At 38.5% G+C, this 10,000-nt stretch overlaps 1 protein-coding gene across 1 annotated transcript in view; it reads left to right on the top strand.

The window, feature by feature from the left end:
* LOC135101488 (uncharacterized) overlaps positions 1-10,000 on the top strand; it is a 54,793-nt gene that overhangs the window by 2,719 nt on the left and 42,074 nt on the right. Inside the window, 1 exon segment of the mRNA XM_064005570.1 lies at positions 1,150-1,234. The gene's annotated coding sequence lies outside the window, so the exon portion shown is untranslated.

The following is a 10,000-nucleotide window of genomic DNA, read 5'->3' as shown; positions in this document are numbered from 1 at the left end:
ATATACAGAATTAAGATAAAAGAAAAAAAATAAACAAAACAAAAGGAAGAAGTAAAGAAGGGATGTATATATGGTTTGCATTAACGAATGAAAGAATGAATGAAGGAAGGAAAGGAGAAGAGAAGGAAAAGAAATAAGGACAGGAAATAAGGAAGTGACTAAAGAAAGACAGAGGAAGAAACCAATGAAAAAAAAATAATGTATAGATGGAAGGAAGAAACAAAACAAAGATAAAAATTAAAAAAAAGGAAGGGAGGGAGGAAGGAAGGAAAAAATGGAACGAAAGTAAAAATAAAACTAATGAATAAATAAAAAAAATAAAATAATGTATAGATGGAATGAGAAAACAAAACAAAGGAGAAAAGAAGAAAGGAAGGAAAGAAAGAAGAAATGAATGACAGTATTAGAAAGGGGAGAGCAAGAAGTACTGTTGGTGAGGGTTCCGGAAGGCCTTACTTAAACTGAAACCCCAACACAGTGGAGAGAGAGAGAGAGAGAGAGAGAGAGAGAGAGAGAGAGAGAGAGAGAGAGAGAGAGAGAGAGAGAGAGAGAGAGAGAGAGAGAGAGAGAAATACCTTTTTTTATTTTCTGGTTTGTATCTACTCGTGTTTATAGTGTAATTCTCTCTCTCTCTCTCTCTCTCTCTCTCTCTCTCTCTCTCTCTCTCTCTCTCTCTCTCTCTCTCTCTCTCTCTCTCTCTCTCTCTGTCTGTCTGTGTGTGTGTGTGTGTGTGTGTTCATGAGCTGTTTTCACCGTTCATAACTTGTCTTTAATCTTCCTATTCTTCCTCTTATTATTATTCCTCTAATTTCCCTCTTTCTCTTCTTTCTTCATTGCATTCTCCTCCTTCTCCTCCTCTTCCTACTACTACCCTTTTTTTTTCTTCTATTTTCTTCTTCTTCTTCTTGCTCTTCTTCTACCCCTTCGCTTTAACTTCTTACCTCTCCCTCTCTCCTACCTCCGTCTAGTCATTTTCTTCCATCCTGTTTCACACTTTTAACTTTTTTTTTTATCACAAAACTGGATCTTTCAATATTGGGTTCCTCTCTCTCTCTCTCTCTCTCTCTCTCTCTCTCTCTCTCTCTCTCTCTTTCTCTCACGGTAATTACTATGGTTCGCTTTATTTATATTTTTTTCTCTCTCTTTCAGGGTTACCATCTCATTGGGCAAGTCACTCGACACTGCCAAGCCAACGGGATCTGGACTTCCGCTCCTCCTGAGTGTAGAGAGAACTGTGAGTATTCTCTCTCTCTCTCTCTCTCTCTCTCTCTCTCTCTCTCTCTCTCTCTCTCTCTCTCTCTCTCTCTCTCTCTCTCTAATTTCCCCTTTTTCTATCTCAGCACCGACTGACGACGGGAAAGTTTTTAACGTCACTTTCTTAACGAGAATTGAGCTCCTGCTCCTCCTCCTCCTCCTCCTCCTCCTCCTCAATTTCCTTCTCTTCCTCATGCTTCTGCTCCTGCTCCTGCTCCTGATCCCGATCTTGTTCCTCCTCCTCCTCTTTCTCGATCTGCTTCTCGATCCTCCTCTTTCTCGATCTGCTTCTCCTTTTCCTCAATCTGCTCCTCCTCCTCCATTTCCTTGATCTGCTTCTACTTTTCTTCCTCCTCCTCCTCGATTTGCTTCTAGTCCTCCTCCTCCTGCTCCTCCCTTTCCTACTTCTTCTGATGGTGTTGTTCCTCTTCCTCGTCTTTATGTTATTATTTTTAATATTATTGTTGTTGTTCTGCCACTCTTTGTCTTCCTTCTTTCTTTCTCTTGTTGTTTGTCTTCCTTCTTTCTTTCTCTTGTTTGATTCTTCCCTTTTGTTGTTCTTTCTTCCCTTATTTTTTTACCTCTCCTTCATAACTTGTGTACTTTGAATATTTTCGCCTTTCCTTTTTTTTCCATTCTTACTCGACTGTTTTCTCTGATTTTTTTTCTCCTTTTCAAGTTTATCTTCTTTTTTTCCCTTTCTTACTCAATTCTTTTCTGTTTTTTTTTTTCTTTTCAAGTTAACTGTTAATCTTGCCATTCCTTCTCTTCTTCTAGAATACCTCCTCCCGTCTATTGTTCTTTCCAGACACACACACACACACACACACACACACACACACACACACACACACACACACACACACACACAGTAGTAAGTCAAATGAGGACTTCCCTGCAGAGGCACAAGTTTATCTGGAATTGAGGTCAGGATCTAGTCGAGAAGACAGACAGACAGACAGACAGACAGACAGACAGACAGACAGACAGACAGACAGACAGACTGACAGGGAGGTGGAGGTGCACGACAAGACGCGAACAGAGAGATAGACGGAGAGGGAGGCTGATAGAGGAGACATACAGGACAGACTGATGGAGTAACAAAGACAGGAAGATGGAGAGGGAGGAAGACAGGAGCAGACAGACAGATGACGGAGAAGGCAGATGGAGGCAGATAGCACAGACTGATAGAGTGAAAGACAGACAGATAGATTAAGGGCCAGTCAGTTGCGTGTCATTGAAGCTTATTTCTCTTATTTTCTCTCCAAGACTAAACAGATGATGGTAAAGGTGGTGGAGTCAGAAAGAGGGGGGAACACAAAGGAGCACAAAGGAATATTACGAAAAATCATGCAGCAACAGACCTTTAGGCCCTAGCGAAGATGTCTGTGGAAAGCTACTATGGGCAGTCTATAAAGCAAGAGACGTACGTATGACTAAAAACGGAACAGAGTAGGTCACAGTGAAATACGTAATGAACAGCAGAACATTTGGCCCGAGTGAGGCTGTTCGTGAAGAGCTACACTAGATAATCTAAATCAAGAGATGAAGGATGGTAAAGGAGGAAGACAATGGCGCATGATGGAGGAACAAACAGCAGCAGATATGTCAAGAATGATCATTGGGAAATATACATACATAATAATTGCTGGGAAACATACATACACAAAAAACAAAATGAATAGCATAGACAAGGAAAAGAAACAGCAAAAACACATGATAGAAGAACAAAAATAAGCAGCAGATACGTTGGGAATGATTGCTGGGAATACACGGACACACAAAAGAAGAAAAAAAAAAAACATAGGATAGCACAGACAAGGATAGCACAGACAAGGATGAGAAACAACACAAAAAACACAAGAACGTAACAAAATAAGGGAAGCTGCACGAAGCCAGTAGGCCTACACGTGGCAATCCCTGTAAGAAATATGACTACCTATATCCACCCATCATTCTTCTAAAGCTCCCTACTGACTCGGAACTAACAACCTGATTACCGAGGCTATTCCAGTCATCTGCCACTCCATTTTCCATGTTTCTTTTTAAATCTCAATTTATCAAGCTTGAACCCGTTACTTCTACTCCCATCCTGATTACTGGCCCTGAGAATTTTGTTTATATCACCCTCGTTATATACAGTGACTAGGAGGAGAGAAAAGGAGAGGAGAGAGGATGAGAGAAGACGAACACAACTTTATATTGGTCACTGCTGCGGTTTTCCTCTCTCTCTCTCTCTCTCTCTCTCTCTCTCTCTCTCTCTCTCTCTCTCTCTCTCTCTCTCTCTCTCTCTCTCATAATTACCCGTGTAACTGCTGCGGTTTCCACTGATTCAACGTCACCCCCACACAGACAGACAGATACACAAAGAAACACACAGAAAGACAGACAAAACAAACAGACAAAACCTTCACAGCAATTCTTCACAGCAGCAGCAGAGGATCATCACAAACGGCGCCCGTCTAACAACAGCACGGCGTTTCACCTCAGGCTGTTTTGTTTATTTAAAGTTTTCTCGTTAGGGAAAGGGAACAAACAAAACTTTCCGCGGAATAGTTCAAAAAGCGGCAAACTCATAATCATTACACCAAGCCGGACCGTGACTGACGTTCAGGGAGGGAGAAGCAATAACAACTGAGAATATTCTGCTTGTATTTCAAGTTCCTTTTTTTCTTTGTGTGTATGCATCTTTCTTTTCTTTCTTTCTTTCTCTTTTTTTTTTTTTTTTTTTTGTGTGTGTGTGTGTATGTGTGTGTAAGTGTGTCGGTGCAAGACGCCAAGTGTATGTAAAGAGGAGGGAGGGATCAGTATTCAGTATTTTGTAAATGAGAAATATAAGGTAATTTAAGCTCCAAGGAAGCCATCAGGTCTATACACGTGGCCTTTGCAGTATAAGGAATATTCTGTTTTGCATTCAGGATTTTTTTTGTCTTTTTTGTGAGGTATTTCTAAACTTTTCGGTATTTTGTACAAGAAAGAATAAGAAAATAAGAGAAGCTGCAGGAAGCCATCAGACATACACGTGGCAGTTCCAGTATAACAAACTATACAACACGCCTTTTTCATTTCCACCAAACATCACCATCTACAAAATTGTCTAGTCTTCTTTTAAATCTTCTTAAGGACTCGGCACTAACAACCTGAATACTGAATCTATTCCATTCACATATCATTCTAAATTGAGACCCAATTTCCTTCTGTCTCTTTTACAGTCAAACTTTATCAAGCGTGACCCCGTTGTTACTTGTCCTATACTGGATATTTTTAACAGTGAAGATATTGGGGTTGTCAAGAGTTTTTATTAATTATAGTGAAACCTTGAAAAATTCTGTATCGTCAACGAGGGGGGCGGATACACCCAAGGAGAACTCGGATACTAAATTTTGCGGCCTTTGAAACAGTCCTTATGAGAGAATATTGTATGTAAGATTACGAGCAATAGTACGTGCCGCTATTGATCTACGACATGATTTACTGCAAATGCCATCATGTGCTGTGTTCTAAATTATTCACCTTATTGCCGCGCAGTGTTAGGGAGCGTGGGTTGTGTCCATGTGGAGTAGAGGCAGCGGTGGTCGGACGTAGCGCAGGATATTCATGTCATTGAGATTCTAAGCAGTGACGACAATTAGAGAAAAGAAAAAAGAAAGAAAAGAAAAGATAAATGTACGGGTGTTTTTTTTTTCTTAATTTGTCTTTGTCTCCCAGTTCGTATTTCTGATGTAAATTCAACTGAATACGCTGTATCGTCTCTCTCTCTCTCTCTCTCTCTCTCTCTCTCTCTCTCTCTCTCTCTCTCTCTCTCTCTCTCTCTCTCTCTCTCTCTCTCTCTCTCTCTCTCTCTTTTTATATAATTTCAGTTGCATCCACAAAGAAAGTTTTTAGTACCAAGAACACTGTAGCGCACCAACAGTTTCTCCTTTTATGTATCCTAATACCAACAACAAAGCAGTTCCAAGACTAAAAATATATCTTGGTATCTCACGCCACGAACTCACCAACCAATCACCTCTCGTGCGTGTCTTTTGAGCTGCACTGAGAAAGGCAATTATTTCTCTTCCTCTCTCGGCGTAAAAAACAACGTATTGCTCCAGACTTACTATTCTTTTTTTCTATTTATTATATTTTTTAGTGTGTGTGTTTTTAGTAACAAGAAAATTATAAAGCTTCCTCACTGTCTATTTTTCTTTGTCTATATATTCACCGAAAAATTAGCTTCGAGCTTGCATTATTATTATTATTATTATTATTATTATTATTATTATTATTATTATTAATGCTATTATGATTGGTTATTATTGCCATTACTACAATTATTATTATTATTATTATTATTATTATTGCTGTTATCATTATTATTGCCATTACTATTATTATTATTATTATTGTTATTATTATTATTATTACCATCATCATTTATTCATTTGCTTATATATTCACTTATCTATTTTACTTTTGCATTGTGATTTACGTTGGTATTCTTAAACGCCTTTGACTATTTTCAAAGGACATGATTTCTTTGACTCTGGTGCCTTTTTCTCAATTATGATGTAGCATCGTTGTTATTCTATCTCTGGAATCACGAAAATTTTCTTGAAAACCCAGCTACTTCCATTACATGTAAAACTTGTTAAACTATCTTTAGAATCATAAAAACTTCCCTGAAAATCTGAAATAACTTGCATTAGATATAAAACTCGTGTCAAACTAATTCTGGATTCATGAAAATTTCTGTAAAAACACTTATTTCCATTGGAAGTCATTAAATTTAGCAAAAATACGAAGCCATAATGTTTAGAAATAGAAACATTAGTAGCAAGATCACTATTTTATTTCAAAGCAATATATATATATATATATATATATATATATATATATATATATATATATATATATATATATATATATATATATATATATATATATATATATATATATTTTTTTTTTTTTTTTTTAATGCGGTACCTCCATCAATGGGAATTATCTCCTAGGAATACAAAGCATTGTTGTAGAATATCGAACCTTCCTTGAAAAGAGACTTAAGCTGTTGAATCCGCTTAAAGAGACTTACATTTCATCTTCGTGCATGAGTACCGAGACTACGAGAAAAAGAGTTCAAATGCAAATATTAACACAAAATAATTATTGTAATACAATTTTTAACTGTGTCTTCTGAATTATGTAGAAAAACAATAGCTAGCTGGCTGGATGTTCAGATGTGTTACGGACAGAAAAAGAGGGAAAAGTAATAACACCAGTAGTTTTTAAGAAAGTTTGGTCACATTGTGGAGAAGTATAGATATAAACATGTAAATTACGAGACATTTACCTGAAAGAGGCATTTGCAGGTTAAAAAAAAAAACGTATAACCCGAGAGAGAGAGAGAGAGAGAGAGAGAGAGAGAGAGAGAGAGAGAGAGAGAGAGAGAGAGAGAGAGAGAGAGAGAGAGAGAGAGAGAGAGAGAGAAACAGTGAAACAGAAATGCCTGAAAACAACTGCTTAGTATTCACGAAAAGAAAAACGTAAACTTGCATGAATATCAATACATCTCTCTCTCTCTCTCTCTCTCTCTCTCTCTCTCTCTCTCTCTCTCTCTCTCTCTCTCTGAATCACACACACACACACACACACACACACACACACACACACACACACACACAAACGTTTCTCTGTTCCTGCCTCCACGCTTCGCCTCCGTATCAGAATTAAATCAACACACACACACACACACACACACACACACACACACACACACACACACACACACACACACACACACACGCCAAACACGAGTGGGTAATTCAGTTCCTCGAGTCCCCAAAGTTTATAGAAGTTTCCCCTTAAAGTAAACTCTGCGCTTATCAAAGAAAACGTTCATTTCAACACTTTTACTATCCTATTATGGCGATATTTATTGAAATGGCTACCGGGCTCAGACCTCCTCGGCTTTGCATATTTTGAGCGAAGAAAGGGAAAAGGAGGCTAAGGAAAGGGAGGCAGGGAGGACAGAAAATGGAGAAGAGGAATGGGAGTAAAGGAGGCTGAGGTTATTGTAAAGGTAAGAAACATGGAAAAGGAGAAAGGAAAAGAGGGAATAGGAAGGATGGGAAGAAGAGGGGAAGAAAATGCAGATGAGCAAAGGGAGTAAGGGAGGGTGAGGTTACAGAAATAAAATGGAAACATGGAAAAAATAAAGAAGGGGAGAGAAATGGAACAGGAGACTGAGAAAGAGAGGGATATGGAAGAGAGAATAAAGAAAACGATGGGACAAGGAGAGTAGGAGGTGCTTGATATAGATGTAAAAGGAAGGGAGGGAGAAATGTCAGAGAGAGAAAAAAGCTGCAGACGAGAAAAGGAAAATGAAAAAAAAAGTTAGAAAGTAAAGAAGAATAGGAATGAGTAGATGAAGTAGTAAGGAGAGAGATATAGGGGGAAAAAGTATATGTGAAAGGAGAAAAACATAGAAAGCGAAAAGATTGGAGAAAGGAAATGAAGGCGAGGAAAAGAGAGCGAGAAGGAAGGAAGAAAGTAAGAATATGAGGAAATAATACGAATGGCACAAGGGAGGGAGGGAAAGAAAGGAAATGGAGGATAAGGAGAAAGATGGAAGGAGGGAGAGAGGGAGGGAAGGGTGTCTCTAAGGATGCAATAGCAGGAGGGAAGAAAGAATAATAGACATGAACAAGTGGCATAAAATTTAGAAGCCAATACACTCGCGTTATTAAGGAAGCAAACTGCATATTGGCTTATTGGAAAACAGTCCCAATGCAAGTACGGAGGAAAACACGGACGTACACACACACACACACACACACACACACACGAAGATCTAACATAACTACATGAAACAAAAGAGGAAACGAAAAAAAAACTAAGAAACTATTGATTTATAATAGTAATAATAATAATAACAATAACAATAATAATAATAATAATAATAGATAATAATAATAATAATAATAATGATAATAATAATAATAATAATAATAATAATAACAATAATAATAATAATAATAGTAATAGTAATAATAATTATTATTATTATCATCATTACTATCATAACAACAGTTAAAGAAGACTTACACATACAATTAAACGTCGCAAGGGAAGGGGAGGGTTTTAAGGAGGACAAAAGGTAAATTATGTGAGAGAATAGTGAAGAAGAGGAAGAGGAGGAGGAGGAGGAGGAGGAGGAGGAGGAGGAGGAGGAGGAGGAGGAGGAGAAGCCACTGAATATGAAGACTCATTAACTTCGGACATAAAAACAGCCGACACAAATGAGAGAGAGAGAGAGAGAGAGAGAGAGAGAGAGAGAGAGAGAGGAGAGAGAGAGAGAGAGAGAGAGAGAGAGAGGAGAGAGAGAGAGAGAGAGAGAGAGAGAGAGAGAGAGAGAGAGAGAGAGAGAGAGAGAGAGAGGAGAGAGAGAGAGAGAGAGAGCCACTGTTTCATGACGAAACGTACGTAAAAAAAATAAAAACTTTTCTCTTTTTTTACCGGTGCATTTTAACGATTCCTTTGTAATTAGCAGCACGTGACAGGTGTGTGCGCCGCGATTACAGGTGACGGCCAGGTAAATACCCCGGAAATGGAGCGTTTTACCTGTAATTAAGCGGAGAGGGACTGGCAAAAAACTGCCCTTCATTACCAATACTATTTTGCTCGCCCGTGCAATCCGGCTCGTCAGGAAACATTAGGGCTTATTAGTGGCGGCTCAACGGTGCGGTGCTTGACTCTATACGGGTTTAGATGTCTGGGTTCGAATCCAGCTTGGTGTATTGTCTTAATTCGTTGCTTTTTTTTTTTTTTTGCGTATCTATTTATCTATTTGTCAGGTTATCTATTTTGCTATCTACCTATTATTTTATTCTTATTTCCTTTTTTTCCTTTTTTTTTTTTTGTAGAATACTTCGATTTTCTTTCCTCGATAGTTTTATTATATTTTTTTTTTTCTCGTATAATTCAACTCTGTCCTTTTCCTCCTCCTTTCTCATATCTCCATTTTGTCATACTACTCTCTTCCTCCTCCTCCTCCTCCTCCTCCTCCTCTATCTTTACTATCTTTCCGTCTCTTACTTTCGATTAAATAGTTTAGTTTGTATCACATAAAGCCTTCAAAAGGACGATACGTCTACTGCTTTTTTGTTCTTGATCTCTTCTCCCTCCTAATCTGCCTCATCATCATCATCATCATACACCTCCTCCTCCTCCTCCCATCTCCTCCTCCTCCTCCTCCTCCTCCTCCTCCATCGCCTCCTCCTCCTCCATCGCCTCCTCCTCCTCCATCGCCTCCTCCTCCTCTTCCTCCTCCTCCTCCTCCTCTTCTTCCTCTTCCTCCTCCTCCTCTTCCTCTTCCTCCTCCTCCTCTTCCTCATCATCTTCATCATTTCTCCACCGACCAGAATTAATTTTCCCTAAAAACGCTCCACTACTTTTTCCACGTGCCAGGGGACCAGCTAAGCAAAAAAAGATTAAAAAAAAAAAAAAAACTTGCTCACAATACCGTTCCCAAAAAAGGAAACACGAGGAGTAAAACCAAGAGAGATGGGAACCAGGCTCTCGATATATGCGTGGAAAAAAAATAAATAATAGTAAAAAAATAAATGGTATCACAAGAATTCGAAGATATAATCAGTTTGTCTCTATATTAAATGGGACGTCGTTACGTTACATGACCTCCGATTATTAACCTTTTAAATCTTGATGACGACAATTTTTCATGATGATAACGCACTTCAAACTGTACGCA

The sequence above is a fragment of the Scylla paramamosain genome, chromosome 1, assembly GCF_035594125.1.
Source record: "Scylla paramamosain isolate STU-SP2022 chromosome 1, ASM3559412v1, whole genome shotgun sequence".
NCBI lineage: Eukaryota > Metazoa > Arthropoda > Malacostraca > Decapoda > Portunidae > Scylla > Scylla paramamosain.
This window is presented reverse-complemented; position numbering and strand designations above follow the sequence as displayed.